The 13,882-nt window shown below is 38.9% G+C and overlaps 1 protein-coding gene and 1 long non-coding RNA gene across 14 annotated transcripts in view; one reads left to right on the top strand and one right to left on the bottom strand.

Annotated features, from left to right (window-relative positions):
• rbfox1 (RNA binding fox-1 homolog 1) overlaps nt 1-13,882 on the bottom strand; it is a 1,150,117-nt gene that overhangs the window by 667,449 nt on the left and 468,786 nt on the right. The window lies entirely within an intron of this gene.
• LOC134294236 (uncharacterized) lies at nt 6,052-12,835 on the top strand. The gene is made up of 3 exons (XR_010001204.1): nt 6,052-6,204; nt 7,061-7,164; nt 12,405-12,835. It is a non-coding gene; the product is annotated as an uncharacterized LOC134294236 (long non-coding RNA).

Genomic DNA, 13,882 nt, shown 5'->3' with positions numbered 1-13,882 from the left:
ACAAGTCAATGGGATAAGACAAACGCCTTATGGCTGCTCTCTGAGCGCTGTTACGGTCTATGAGTCCAATACATATTTGGTGCACAGTCTCATTTCAATACTTAGCAGACTGCAACCGTTTCTTTCTTCTGAGTGGCTTCAACCTGCCAGGTAAACATGTGTTTTGGAAGGCATGCATTAACTAATCCTGAAAACCTGTATCTGCTACCAAACCAAGTGTAACATTTCTGGCCCACGGTGTAAACCTCTCCCTCTACATATGGCTCATTAAGTTGATAGACCACAACCGTTCTTTCATGGCCATCATCGCCATGGCTTTTTGCAGTTTGGCTGCCACATCTGTGCAGGAAGGCGCCACGCTTCATAAAATCGGTGCTTCAAAACAGAAGTAAAAGAAAACAGAGGACACAAAGCTCCTTGGAGTCTTTCATCAAAAATGTTCTGTGAAAGGAGACAAAAAATATGATCTTCTGATCATGTTCAGTTGTTTGCTTCCATGGCCTTCCTAGATTCAACAACGATCTGAAATCAACATACATTCCATAATAGTCTTGCAAATGTACCATGGAAACACAACTCTGCTTCTACCTCTGATATTAGAATATGCTGCTGTGTTATGGCAATGATTGACCTTACATGTGTAGTGCAACCCACACGTTACTATGGGTGCATCTATTGTCAAATTAATGCAGTTTGACACTACTTTAACTCCCTTGCAATGCAACCTGGGAGTTGCCACTGGTGAGGGTCCAGTATCCTTTGGCAGAGAAGCCTAAGGACCATGTAAAACTACAACTCCATAGCCATGGCAAACTGTAAACTGCATTAATTTGACAGTGTAGATGCAATGTGTTGTCAAAGGCTTTCATGGCTGGAATAGCTGGATTGTTGTGAGTTTTCCAGACTATATGGCCATGTTCCAGAAGCATTATCTCCTGACGTTTCACCCACATCTATTGCAATCATCCTCAGAGATTGCTAATGTAGATGCACCTTATTTCTTTAACAGAATGTGAGCCACCAGCTTCCACAGGATAATGGTGGCAATGAAAGAATTATCTGATTACTCTTCTCAAATTTCCTCTATTGTCCATCCTTGGAGGATGGAGTTCTGTGTGCTACTCATTCATGTATGCTCACAACCATGTGCTCAAATTGAATGCACAGCCATTACACATTTTGATGCATTAAAATAAATAAGAAAGAGATAATGAGAGTGAGGATTCCTTGATTTCTATTATCTATATTCAGAGGAGCTAGCGGTGGCAAAAATGGAACTGAACAAAACAAAACTCTGTCATAAATCAAGCGAACAAAAGAACAAACAACTGATAGCATCTCTCAATTACACTTATAAGGCATCGCTGTAACGCTATACTTTTTAAATGTAGGGATAAGATTTGCTGGATTCAATTCAAGCTTGGTGTAGATTCAGCTTGAAAAACACATTGAATCTGAACAAAAGATTCTCAGAAAATGAAATGCTTTTAAATATAATCTTCATTCAAACAAGTAGTTTGTAGTGCAGATTCCATCAAGGGAAAAGGAAAACATATCCACACTCGATCTGGAGCTCATTTCCCAACTTCTTCCATATTTGGTTTGTGAAACTTGTAAGATTCATGACTACCTAACTGACCTGTCAATCATTCCACATGACCTTGGCAAAGTCATAACTTCAGAGGAAGGCAAAGGCTGAACAATTCTTATTTTTATTTATTTATTTACAGCATTTACATTCCGCCCTTCTCACCCCGAAGGGGACTCAGGGCGGATCACATTACACATATAGGCAAACATTCAATGCCTTTTAACATAGAACAAAGACAGACAAACATAGGCTCTGAGCGGGCCTCGAACTCATGACCTCCTGGTCAGAGTGATTCATTGCAGTGATTCATTGCAGCTGCTCTCCAGCCTGCGCCACAGCCCGAGCCAAGAAAACCCCAAAATAGTTAGGGTAAGAACTCAATATTCCAGATTCGACTATACACGGCTTGATGCATCCATGGATTTTAGGCATCTACAGGAGTTTTTGAACCAAACTCCAGTAAATACCAAGGGCCCTCTGTTCTATCAACATTGAGGTACACAAGAACAATCAATCATGGACCACCCAAATTCTAGTGAATAGAAAATAAACAGCCGCTTAAGCGGCTGAGGGGGAAAAGGAAGGGGCCTGAGGCTGTCAGGAATGGTGGGAGTTGAAGTCCAAAACACCTGGGGGGAGGGCCAAAGTTTGCCCATGCCTGCTATAAATGCCTTTAACTAGCGTCCTGAACAAAAACTTCTTGAGATCACCATAGTTGGTCCAAAAACTTCTCTTGCTTTCTCAACTCTCCTTCTACTGAGATTTGTACTTTTTCACACTTTCTTTTTCAAGTTGCTCCCACTGACCCAGATGTTCATAAAAGCAAAAAAAGAGCACTAAAGGTTTTGTCTTTTCCAGCAATGGCAAATCTAAGGTGGAACAGAGCAAGGCAGCAGCAGAAACCCTCCCTTGAGGAAATGGCTCTTATAAGTTCTCCAGACGATCTCGACTCCGGCTCATTTTAAAAGGCACGACATTCTTCATTAGATGAAAATAAATTCTTGTGTCTTTGCGGAGAGATGAAAAGGCCTTTTTGCATTAGCCTTTTGATGGCCAATTCCATCCGCCCCATTCTTTATTGTAATCTGTTTGATCTAATATAATTTCAAACACATTTTTAAAGGATATTAGAAGGAAAACTTTTCCTGGCTTAATAATAGATTTTTTGCCCGCATATATTAAGTGCACTGCTCATCAGCAAGGGATACATCAATGCTGCTTACTTTGAAGCAGACTGAACAGGGTTGCAAAGAACAAAGCCTTTCCCCCCCTCTAAGGTCGTCGCTTTCATCGCTTTCACCTATACCAGGTTCTAATGGGGTTGTTTTCAAGCATGCCCTGGAAATATGGAACCTGTCTCCATTGCCCTTGGCAGGTGGCATACTTTCAAAAAGACAGAGCTCAGAGGAGGGAGCCCAAGCAACAGGATTTGCCTTTAAAAAACAACAACGGGGCAAGCGAAGTGTGGAAATCCTCCACTATTTCAGCCTCACTTCATAGTTTTCTCTTCACTTTAGAGACTAGAATTATTCTTTCTATGTTGGAAACTTTCCAAAAGTTATGTGGGGTTTAGTCTCTATATAAGGGAATGCAAAAGAACATGTTTTCCACTTTGGAAATAAAGCACTTTGCTGACTATTTGATGGGAATGCTTTTGCCTTCCCCAAATCATTGGCCAAAGAGGATGCCAACATACATCATAATACTCCTTTTGCATGATGGCTATTTATGCCCACAAGGACCTGGCTGAAATCCCTTCACTTAATGCATTTGCCTCTCTTACGGGAATTCATCTGAGACACATGTTCATCCCATATTGCCCAATATCTAAGGATCAATCACACCATAAAGCAAACTAAGGGCAAACTATGGAGTCAATGCTGGGATTTACCATTGTGATTAAGTGTGCTTTAGCACAGGTAAAGGTTTTCTCCTGACATTAAGTCTAGTCGTGTCCGACTCTGGGGGATTGAGCAATAGTGTCGATCCAAGGATTTCCTACCTAGTGAAAGAAAAGCAAACTCAAAAGTCACATTAATTTTTTTCATTAAGTCTCATTATAGTGGTTTGTCTTTATATCACAAAATAAAAATTGTATATGTGATTGTCAATATGATTAAGACATTCTAGTTATTTAAAAACTTTTTAAATTAATTTTTGTCTGAGTGGTGGGGAGAAGGGTTGATTGATCTTAATGGTCCACAATGTATCCAATGTTTGTCTCAGTGGTCCATGGTCTTGTAAAGGTTGGGAATCACTGGTGTTGAGGGAGGAAGAAATGTATTGCTTTCATATAATTAAAAACAGTTAAAAGATGTCATGAGATGTAGATGGAAGCATGTCCTGCAATATTCAAAATCAATTAACTCACTAATGAACACCAGTATTCGGTATATATGGCATCTTTCCTTTGTCTCTTAAGAGCCCACAGCAAAACCTTCAAACAAAGGGAATAAGTAGGAAGCAGAAATCAAGGAAGCTGAATAAGGAACACCTCATCCTTCTCCTCTTCTTCTTCATCCTCCTCTTCTTTTTCTCTTTTTTCAAATAGGCCCTTCCTCGTGGAAGCAAAAACTCATGTTTCAAAAAAACGATCTCTCTCTCCCCCCCCCCCCCCCCCCTTCAACTCATGTGGAACCTTCACATCTCTTTCAGGACTTGACACCAGCTACCAGGAAATGTAGCAGTTTGGAGGATTAATCACAACCCTCGCTGTGCCAGATCTGTGAATTAAATGCCATTTCCTCTGTGACCCAAGAAAAGAAGTCATGTTTTAAGGCCACCTTTTGATATATAAAAAAATAAGCAATGTTAATCCTGATGAAGGACATCAGCTGTGACCAGTCGGGGCCCCTGATTCTTAAAAAAGATAATGAGACGGGAAGCTTATTTCATCTCGAGTCCCCCTCCCCATCTTCCAGGAAAGCAGGTTGTTATATTAGAGACCTCTTTGATCCCAGGTATTTTTGGAAATAGAAGCTGAATAGTGTTTCTCTATCGCCTTTGCTTTCCGGCGAGGAAAGACACGGCTTGTGTCCTGTCATCCTCCTAATGCACACACACACACACACTTTGCAAGGTTCGTTTGAAATACTGTGCAATTAGAGCTAATTTATCTGATTACTCCAGTATAGATGACAAATGGATTGTGATCGGTTCTTAATGATCGGTCGCTTTTTCTAATTGTCCCAAGGCTAAGATGTGTTTGTGGCAGTGTGTGTGTGTTTGTGTATGCAGCAAACGGCCAATTTGCACAGTCAAAGCAAATAACAAGAATGGCAGCAACAGCAGCTTGCAGCAATTAAAGGAAAGTAAATAAGATTTTGATACAAAGCTGCCACTGCAAGAACAACATCTGAACTCCGAGCTTTATTTAAGCCCTGGATTCGATATATGAAAAATGAAAATGGTATTAGTCTTGGACATTTCTGGTGTTAATGGCATCCCAAGGGAAAAACAAAACAGGATAAAATCTTAAACCTCTCCAGGATCCATTGGATGGGAATTTATCCACCCCAACATCAATTGGGTTCAAAAAGGCAGGCATTAGTGAATGGAATACAACAATTTATTTAATTGTGTAACATTAAATGAGATGCAGCTATGGAGAGGGGGCAAAAATAAGAACACTGTCTCCAAAATTATATTTTTTTCAGTCTCTAATTTTTCTAGTTTTAAGTAACTTAAATCTTCAGTTGAACACTGAGAAACAGAAATTAGGTATCAAAAGAAAAGAGGCACACAAAGTTACCAAGGGAAAGTGAACACAGAAAATGAAAGAGTTGTATGTATGGATTCTCAATATCTCACTCATTGCAATAGGAGCTGCAGTGCCACAATTGGTTAAACCCTTGTGCCAGTTGGGTTGCTGGCCTGAAGGTTAATGGTTTGAGTCCACGAGACAGGGTTGATAATAGTGAATCCTACATATTGACTTGGTCAGAAATGTTCCAAGAATCACACTTGAAGACCTAGAGTGCATCTACACTGTAGAATTAATGTCATTTGACCCCACTTTAACTGAAATGGGTCAATGCTATGGAATCATGGAAGTTGTCATTTTAGAATAACTTTTGTCTTTCTTTATTAAACAGTACTGGTACTTTACCAAACTACAAATTCCATGATTCCATCACACTGAGCCTTGACAATTAAAGTGGTATCAAACGGCATTCATTCTAAAATGTAGATGCATTTCTAGAGAGGCCCAAAAACACTTGGGTGGGGATTATAATTTTTTGAACATGATTCAATGAAACTATGGATATCATATATGGAGGAAAGATACTGCAATTTCTACATGAGGAATGTGAAAGGGTTTTCTTATTTAACTGAAAACATTTTTCTGGATGATGCTATAGGTGGAAAAGAAGTGAGGTACATCTTTGGTTTTTTTGCTACTCTGTTTTTGTCAAAGCATCTATTCAATATTGATGCACTCTTTTAATCTTTTCAGCAGATTCAACAACTGATGAAGAGCTTCAGCAGATTTGGAACATATGAGCCAAGTAATTTGGCTGGTTAAAAGATGAACTATTAACAGTTTCCCCCGACGTTGAACGTTATTGAAGCTAACGTCTCCTTTGAGATTTCCTCCCATGTGTTTTCAGATGGTGGGTTATTAACTTTCATCCTCATCCCACCCTTGCCTCTTCACTTTCCGATTGCTGTGCTTTAATAGGTTACACAACATTTGTCTTCTTCATCGCACACTGTTCCTTCTGCCAAGTTTTCAATCACTACTGGGGTGAATATGAAAGTTTATCATCTCCTTTCGTTTTCTGGGCTGCCATCTGAAACATGCCTGAAAGCAAGCCGGAGCATCTGGTGCATGCTGCGTATGAAAGACCTGAATTTCTTAAGAAGGCAGCCATTTGTATATCATCATCATCATCATTTAATTACTTATTAATCGCCCTCCATCCACGATGCTCTAGGCGATTTACAAGATAAAATTGTAAAGGATAAAAATACATACATACAAATATTGATAAAAATTAAAATAGATTAAAAGCTCTAATAAAGAGCCATGTCTTGAGTGCTAGGGTAAAAGGCTCTCATATAGTATATAGTATATATAGTATCTAAATGACTACTAAATGGAAAGAGCAACCAAAGAAGTCCTTGTGCAAACTTTTTTTTAACCTCCTGCATATGTGTGTGTGTGTGTGTGTGTGTGTGGCTGGGGTGCCCACTTCCACAGACAGGCTCCTGCTTTCACAAACAGTTATAACCCATAATGCTGAGGAGCCACCAAAAGCACTCCCTCCAATGACATTTCAGGTTATAGCAAGTGCCATGAACATGTAGCCCAAACCCTGCCAATGTCCCCCCCAAACTCCAGGTACCCAAGCTAGTAAGTAATAAGGATGCGAAAGGGAAAATTGTATTGTAATGAGAGCTGGCATTAATTGGCTGCTACTATGCTATAAATTAGCAGGTGATATTTGGAACACTTTTATCTTCTAGAGAACGAGCCTGCTTTATTGTCTCCTGTAGCCCCAGGAAAGGGGCTGACTCCCTGAGAAAGCACATTCAGGTTTCCAAACCTCTTCTCCCTTTCATCTACATTGGTGAGTCATGTAATCAATTACTTTTGAACTCATTTATGGCAAAAATTAGTGACAACTCTCTGATGAAGATGAGATTCTTTGAAAAGGGAAAGAAGATTTAAGTAACTTCCGCAGCAGGGCTTAAAGGGTCGACATCCCAGAATGCATTGTGATGGGAACTGAAAGGAAGGGATCAAAGGCTCTTTGCTTTGGGCCTTATGGTTCCACAACTGACTACGAATGGAGTCTGTCTCCATAGTCCCTCTTTCCCACCAGTAAAGTTTTCAATTCGCATTGAAACTGTTTCCATGTAACAATGGCAAGTGAGACCTCCTAAATAATCAAACACATATAGAAATTAGTTTCATTTTGCCTTTTGAATGACAGATGAAAAGAAAGCAACACTCACATGAAGTAACACGAAAAATTGTCTTGGAATGTTTACTAGCAGGAAAAAAACTTTTATTCCATTGTTATTTTCCAATGTGCACACTTTTTCACTGTAGGCTGAACAGCAGTACTTCCTTTTTGCTTTTGTTTGTATTTAAGCACCAATTCGCAGAAGTATTTCCCATATATAAACATGTGTGTGTACATAGAGCAAGTCGGCATGATGTAGTGGTTTGAGCAACAGCTTACAACTCTGGAGATCAGTGGTTTGAGTCTCCCCTCAGCCACTGGGTTACATCACACTCTGTCAGCCTTAGAGAATGTGAGTACAATGAATATGTCCTCTAGGAATCTCTAGAGATTAATGCATGACTTATGCTGGAGCTTGGCTGGAGTCACACTGGAGGACCTAGAGATTCCAGGAAGGAACACTTTTATAGAAATCTATGTTCTCTAGCACAACTATATACCCAGCTTCTGGCATAAGTTGATCTCTGGCTACATCTGCATTACCAGATAATGCAGTGTGGATATCATATCAGCCTGGTGTATTAATACAATGCTCACTCCTCCCAAGCTACTTTGCTCACTTGATGCTGAAAAATCAGCAGAAGGGAAGGACAGGTATGGGGATATTTTGTTGTTGTTTTCATGGGAATTAGGGTGCTGGGGGGCTTGGAATTCTGCCCCATTCTCAGCCCTGTTTAAATGACTTCAGCATGGCTGGGCTGTTGGGCCAGTGACCTGCCACTGAGGTGGCTCAGGATATCCTTGTGTGGCCTCAATTGATCTTGGAACTGGTGTTTTTATTGCTGGTTAAAAGTCACATTACGTGCCTATGAAGAAAGGTCTACAGATTCACACTAGAAAGCTCAGAGAGTTCTTAAAAGCTCTTGTATAATTTTTTATTTGTTGTTTTTTTCCTACTTTTGTGAATGAGCTGCACCCCTAATGTCAGTGAATGTGGATGGCTGCCCATACTCCAGTATGGTTGAACATGATCTGAGCGATACTCACTTTCTTGATCTAAAGGCCCAGCATCCTCCAGACATTCAGGATGCACCTGCACTTTAATTGCTGTGGGTCAATTCTATGTAATCCTGGGAGTTGCAGTTTGGTGAGGCTCCCGCACGACTTTCCAGAGAAGGCTGAAGACCTAATAGAGCTACAACTCCCATCATTCCATAGCACTGAGCCAATGGAAGTTAAACTGGGATCAAATAGCATTAATTCTACAGCATAGATGCACCTTTAACCTTCTGTATTTCATCAGTGAAACATTCTGGTTTCTTTTGAAAACAGGATATTTCGCTGCTTTAATGAACAAATAATGCAGCACATGCAAACAAGTCCCGGATCAGTTCTTGGCAGCTCCAGTTCAGAGATTGAATTTCTTATAAGAAATCCTGTGAAAATATCATTTATGCAAACCTGAATTTATCTATATATGAATTCTGAAAACTATAGTAAAAGATGGAATATTTGGAAGGGGAAAAACTTTCCCCCCAGTTGCAACTCTGGCATATCCTTTTTTGTTATACAAATGCTTTCTTTTTTGAAATACTACACAAACACAATGGTTAAAACCCCATGGAGGAGGAGGTGATTATTAGGAATATGGCAAGGAAACATAAACATGGATCCATCAGAGAAGCAATGCGCATCTGAGGAACCAGAGCAGACCATATGGTCTGGGAGACCTGACTTGTGTCCCTCCGAATGAGGGAAAGGCTTTATTAAAAATCAAAAAGAGGTTGATGTGATGAATAAATATACAAAGACCATGTCAGAGCAAAATCAAAGAATGGAACAACTGGTATCCAGGTGTGTTTAAGTAAGAAATAAGATGGTTACCAAATGTTGCTGTATTTAAATCATGTAAATATATTCAACATACAACATACATATTGTTTGTGTGCATGTTGCATACAGAAAACGTTCTTTGCCAGAAAACTGGCCAAAAAAGTCACGTGCAGATTTTTGCCTGAATAGAATTATCCTGCTTTCTGTGCAGTTTTCTAAGCAGTAATACTGGATTTCTTTCTGTACGAAAAATTTACTGTATGAAGGCTTATATTCCTCTGAAGGCAATGCATCTTTCTTCTCCATCATCTTTCAGTAGTGTTTTGATATAGATTCAGATTCAGAACAAAAACTTGGACAAATGGGATTTTCCCCAAAAAGTGCAACTGAACAAAGCAACAGGTTACCAGAAAAATTGTAGAATAGCTTTTGCTGTTGCTTACTATGAAAAACTAAGTATCACTCAGCACATATCATTTAGGGACAGCAAACTGTGCCTCTGAATGGCAAGACCTCCTTTTCCACCCTGTGATCCCATATTCTTTTGTCTGTATCCTTTGTAATTTAACTGCTTGACAACTTCATTCAGCTGTTAGTAACAAGCACAAAATATTGATTGCTTCTGAATGCCCTAATGGAGCGAGAGTGGGCCACAGAACTGTAAACACAGAGTTTTCTGTTCCAAGCAAAATTATAGTCTGCCCTGCAAAATTGCACAATAAGTCAGTGAACAAATCAGCCAACTTAGGGCTCTGGGGTCACTGACTGATACCAACACATTACAATAATTAAAACTTGAAATGCCTCATGCCTTATTGATTTTTCCTCTCAATTTTTACCTGAATCATTCCCATGGTGGGAGATTGCAATGCTGTGCACTGGATCATGAACCGCAGAGGAGATGCTGATAAAAAAAAGATACCATGTCTGTCGGTAGTAAAATTCTTTGTATTCTCCTAAACTAATATTTATATGTCACAAGGATCCATGTCTTCATTTCCCACCAGCACAAATTATTCAGCTCTTTCAGAATAGAGTTCTCAAGAAGTTGCGTCAATCTGCAGTAATTCAACAATGTAGATGCACCCTAAGACATTCTTCTTTGTTGTGAGACGTTCAGAAGGAAAATTGTGTCAATCTCCTAAAGGAGAGGAAATGCTGGAAAGGCATTTGTGTGCTAATATTAGCTTTGTTTTTCAACTGCACAGGTAGAAGATAAGTGGAAGCAAATAACATATGGGATCCTAAGAGGCAGAATGTATGCCAGTTCACATCTGATCCCTTTACAGAAAAAGACATCCATGCCCATGGGGTGCCTTAAGATTTCACCTCAGGGCACTCTTTTTCTCTTTCTGCCTCTTTCTCCCCAAACTGTTATTTCTTTGCATGCAATGTGCCAAGTAAACATCAGGTCTCAGCCCTACGTGTCAACAAATACCCCTTCCAGGGACTTAATGCTGAAACACGAAAATCCTTTAGTCAAATCCTAACCTGAGTTGAATCGTCTCCTCAAGGCAAAAAAAGTCATTATGATATGCACTGTAACTCAGCAGCAGATCCATGGTGCAATTTCCATTTTGTTGTTCTTCCATAATTATGATAAATTATGTTAAAGTTTTCATAAAGGGTGTGCAATATGAAGGCATCAAATAAGATAAGAGCAAGATGTTACAATTCATTCAATAATTACAGTGGGGGAAACTGTGGAAAGCTTTGAGCATCCAAACATGTAGCTTTGATTATTTCCATCCTTTTGGGGGGAGGGGGAGATTGGGAGATTGATAATACACACATAAATTGTAATACTGTGAAACTGTAGATGCATCTGCCTTACACATTTTCCCCACCTGTTAAAGACAGCCAATGTGGCATAACAGTATTAAACTTAGGACAGGGGGACTCAGGTTTAAATCATGACTTGAGTCACACAAATTCATGGAAACCCACAAGCATGTGGACAATTTCCACAGAAAGGAGGAAACCATGAAAATGAACAAAAACTGGCTACCAATATTTTTTAAAACTCTAAAATCAGGACAGTAAATGAAGAGCAACACTCTGAAAACAGGGGAATTTCAGACAGGAAACAATCAGGGTCAGGTAATACCTCATCTTCCAGCATGATAAACTTCTACTGGAGGCTTGCCATATAATCCCATTGAAGGATCTAGAGATTCCTAGATAGAACATTTTGATCAATTTCACGAATAAATACATCCAAAATAGTCAAAACCACAAATGCAGAGGGATGAAGATAAAGTTATCCTGAAACCACAGCATCACAACTTGGGGGCACTGCTTGTTTCAGCCCTGTTGGGATGATCAAATTTCAGTGATGGCCAAATATTTATATTTAGCCCCTGCGCTGTCCATAGTCCTTTAAGAATCTGATATGACACATATTTTGGTTACATTTCTTTTATGTACTCTGTTCCAACACACAATTTATGTTTTTATATATACCTGAGACTAGGGTAATTCTATAAACATTATTTGTATTAGTTTTGTACATGAAACAAATGTTGGGTACATTGAAGCGCCAGAAAACAAAGGTGTCAGCCTCCCAAGCAGACAACTTCTGATGCAGGGATTTTTTTTTTCTAAGAGATATTCAACCTGTATAGAAATACCCTTCCAGAAAAGAATGCATCCCCAATTCAACCATTCCACACATGAACAACTTGACTGCTACTCTAGGTGTAAATCCAACATACTTCAAGCCACTCCAATTTATCAATGCCCTATCTTGGGAAGATTCATTTAGGAAGATTTGTCTTTGCCATCCTCTGAGGCTGTGAGTGCGTGACGTTCCCAAGGTCATTTTGTGGGTTGATATGGCTGAGTGTCTGATAATCAACCACTATGTTATTTTGGCTTTCTGGTGTAAAAAAAAACAATTTAATATACTGTGTCTTCATTTCATTTTAAAAACTATGCAGTACTGGCTTGCTAAATATAATTAATGTTAGGAACATATTTTCCTACATAATTAAATATTTGCAGTTGATTGGATATGAAGCAATTTCTTTTCCTGCAATGTTAATATGTTTGCCTCATCCTCCTTACAGCAAAAACATAATTCAAAACAAACAGAAGGTTATGTTGAATCAACAATTTAGGAACACTGCAAAATATCATGAAAACAAGGTAGTGTTTGTTGTTTAATTTTCTCCCTCGTCTCCCTTTAAGTAACACGCAACTAACAGATCCAGAGAAAAATCGGAAAGCGGTACATCATTACTATAAACATGGGAAAAACAAGGAATCTCAATTATGACTTTAAAAATGTCATGTGCAAAACATGAGTCAGTGTACACATCAATAACAACAGTTAAAGCAAAAATACAGTAAATTCCCATTACCCACAGAGGATACATTCCCAGACTTACAGATACACAAGACTTCCAACTCAAGAAAGCCATGGAGTTATACTGTAGGATCTAGGAAATGCATGGAGAGGTTGGGAAAAGTGGATATATGAAACCACAGTACTGGTCCAGTGAATATAGGGGAAGACCTCTAGTCCTATTGGAATCTCTAGTCTCATATTGGAAAGTAGTTTAATTATGTTTCATGTCTGTTTAATTTTTATCATTCTATTTCATGTCTATGTTTTATGCCCAAGGCACTGTATAAGTGCCATTTGTGTATAAGCCACTTTGAGTCCCCCTTGGAGTAGAGAAAGGCAGGATATAAATACAGTAAATAAAGTAAATAAATAGTCATACTCATGATAACAGATTCAATTTCCTAATTTTTACTGTATTTTTTCTTTATGTGGAGAGAAATAAAAATAAAATATAGATCATGATGAGCATGAAAAACAAAATAATGTTAAGACAGGTGCACATACACCTATGGTAGTAACTGAAAGCACAGGTTTGCACAGTGTTGCAAAAAGGAAGAGCTTTCACATTGTAATCAAACAGCAAGCTCTACTTATAATTTCTTTTAAAGAATCCAACTTGTACAAAGTATATTTCAAAATATAGCTTGCATGTTCTCCTTGATAACAATGTGTTTTTATTCTATGTGTTTTGCAGTGTTTTTTATTCTATGATGGTATAGAGAGGCAAGGGAAGGAGTGGGAAAATAACCACAAGATGTCAGTGTTGCTGCAAACACAATCGGCAAGCACCTTATTTGTCAGACTTCTTATATTTCTTCAACTTCTTTTGATCACAGTCAGTGCTACAGCCTCCCACATTTAAGTCCCATTGACTTTGCTTGGATAGTAACCATGTGCAATATTCACAGACTCAAGCCTTGCACTGGCAATAAATGGCAACAAGGAGCACTATCAGGAGTCCCAAATGCATTGTGAAAGTAATGTTGAATAACCGTACCTTGTCAGGTACCTTTTTTATGACATATTGGTACATTTGAGCAATTTTCCCAGTCGCTGACCAGTGATCAAGTTATGCCCTGTTGATCGAGTTTTCCATGTCGGTGCCTTTGTTCCATTCAGTTAGAAATAGAAAGAATATCCACTGATATTTTTTTAAAATGACTTGTTGATGGGTCCACTCTTTGCATCCAGTTCTTC

The sequence above is a fragment of the Anolis carolinensis genome, unplaced genomic scaffold (assembly GCF_035594765.1).
Source record: "Anolis carolinensis isolate JA03-04 unplaced genomic scaffold, rAnoCar3.1.pri scaffold_13, whole genome shotgun sequence".
NCBI classification, from domain to species: domain Eukaryota; kingdom Metazoa; phylum Chordata; class Lepidosauria; order Squamata; family Dactyloidae; genus Anolis; species Anolis carolinensis.
Note: the sequence above shows the minus strand (reverse complement) of the source record. Positions and strands in the feature narration are given on the sequence as shown.